Below are 2,436 nucleotides of genomic sequence, written 5' to 3' on the forward strand. Positions count from 1 at the left end.
AGAGAGAGAGAGAGAGAGAAAGCGAGAGAGAGAGAGAGAGAGACAGAGAGACAGAGAGAGACAGGTGGGTGGGTGGGGAGGGGGGAGAAGGAGAAATAAGCTAGACCGGAACAGGAAGTCAGGAGCCAATGTAATCGTCGTGAGATGCCGAGCGTCCCCGAGCAGATAGTCTCGCCGCCTCCCCCACAACATGCCACAGGAAACAAGGGCCGTTGCCATGGAAACGCCATGCTTTTCGGGACTGCCGTAACGGTGGGTTGATAAGGTAGAGTCCCTTGACAGTAGTGACTGTTCTGGCTTTATGATTGACGAGCAATCTACCCAACACTCCCACCTCCCACCTCCCTCCTCCACCCGAAGAGCACTGTGTCTTTGAGCACTACTAATGGTACTTCTCTCTCTCTCTCTCCGCTCACAGAGCACGTACAAGTCGACGTCCAACAGTTTCCAACATCTGTCCAGGAAATACTGGCGACACGATTTTAGGTGGCTAGGGCCGGTCTCTGGCTAGTGCGTTTCACCATGATGTGGCGGCGACCCCAGTTATTTGTTTTAATAAAGGTTTTACGGTGCTCGCAACTGCATAAGGTCATATAAGTGCCGAGGATAAGAAGTGCTACAAGGGACTAACAAACATAAAAAGAAGGAAGGGCGATAAGGACGATAGATGTTTGATAGTAAAGAAGAAGCAAACAACACCAGAGCACCCGCCAACCACCCACGACCCCAGTTAAAATCTCTTTCCGTATAAAGATCGTAAAGATAGACTATATCAATATTAACTTTTTAAAAAGTACATGAATGCAGGACAATAGTAAATGTCAAGTTTAATTGGCAATACCCCCCTCTTTCCCTTCCCTATATTTTCCAAGGAAAAAGTCCCCTCTTCCAAACACCCACCCACACACCAAGGGGAAAAAAGACCAGTACAAGATTAACGCCCCAATTTCCATATAACTTTGACATCTGCCCATTCAGAAAGGCCACACTCCGCACTGATAGCGATCGATCAAACTTCTTCATCCGAATGTATCAACTAGCTTTGAAACAGAACACCAATCAGTGCCGACATTTCATTAAATCTTTTTGCCATTCTGGTAATGAAATTGAAAATGATACTGAACAGAATAGAAAGAAGAGAATCCCCCCCCCCCTCCCACTCCCCCCTTTCCACAAGCCCAGGAAAAATTGTCTTGGCTTTGGAATCTTGGGGAGTCTGAAATGGGGGGAGAGTGGGGTAGGGGTCACGAAAGTAATTGTTTCGAGGATCGTATAAGAGCACGCCAAAATTAAGGAAAAGAGAACTCTGTAATCAAAGTTGTCAAAAGTAATCACACCACACATCGCAAATAAACGGGGTTATTTTATCTTATGGCGTAATTCAAAGCGCAAAAAAACCCCATCTAACAGAATGCTCACTGTTACGGCAAGACAGAAAGATAAAGAATATAAAAAAAAATAAAAAAAAAAAAAAGGAAAGGGAAATTAAGGGAGGGGAGAGAGAGATATAGATGTATAGATAGATAAATAGAGACAGAGATATAGAAATAGAGAGTTAGAGAGAGAGACAGAGAGATAGAGAGAGAGTTAGAGAGCGAGAGAGAGAGAGAGAGAGAGAGAGAGAGAGAGAGAGAGAGAGAGAGAGAGAGCGTATTAGAGAAAAAGACAGAGACAGAGACAGAGAAAGTGTGAGATAGAGGGGGAGAAAGAACGTAAATTTACCAACGAAAAGAGGATCAGAGTCGAGTACAAGTCCAAAAAATTATTTACGTCTCACACTCACACCAACCCAACTTTTCTATCCCAGAATTTAAGAAAAACCAAGCAGTTTCTTTTTGCCTGCCCGAAGTCCTAGACAAAAAGACCCTTCTAATCCAAAAAGTATCCAAAAATACGAGATACAAAATCCGTGAATTTATTCGTGATCCTGTCACCCAAAGCTTTTTCGCACTAATATCTTTTGCTGGATAGGGAGAGAAATTGGTATTGATTTGAAACGAGAATGGAACAGAAAATAAAACGAGACAAAAGTCAAAAATTGTACTTTTTAAGGGGACTCCATTTTTCTTTATGTCTCTACTTCAATTTTCTTCTTTCTAAACTTTTTTTTTTTAACTGTGAGGAAGACTGTGCTGGTATCTCATACACCAAACCAAGTTTCTGAGGTGTGATGGTTATGCTTTTCGCCTTAACAGTCAGAGGGCGTGAGTTTTATTCCCGAATTGTAAGTCCTAGTACCGAGTATCTTCATCTATTTGCTCCTCAGTCCTGAGTTGGCTCTCACAGGTTGACCAGACGCAGGTCTCTGAAATTATCTAAATTGTGTCGATTTAGGCGTTAAAGACATTTAATAAATGCAATTCAGTCCCTTTAAGGGGTTGACAAGTTGAGGGATTTTTGTTTTGTTTTTGTTTTTTTGTTGTTGTTTTTTTTTTG

At 42.3% G+C, this 2,436-nt stretch overlaps 1 long non-coding RNA gene across 1 annotated transcript in view; it reads right to left on the reverse strand.

Annotated features, from left to right (window-relative positions):
• Positions 1-2,436, reverse strand: part of LOC101857973 — a 99,095-nt gene that overhangs the window by 13,803 nt on the left and 82,856 nt on the right. The window lies entirely within an intron of this gene.

This window comes from Aplysia californica, unplaced genomic scaffold (genome assembly GCF_000002075.1).
Source record: "Aplysia californica isolate F4 #8 unplaced genomic scaffold, AplCal3.0 scaffold00493, whole genome shotgun sequence".
In the NCBI taxonomy this organism is placed as follows: domain Eukaryota; kingdom Metazoa; phylum Mollusca; class Gastropoda; order Aplysiida; family Aplysiidae; genus Aplysia; species Aplysia californica.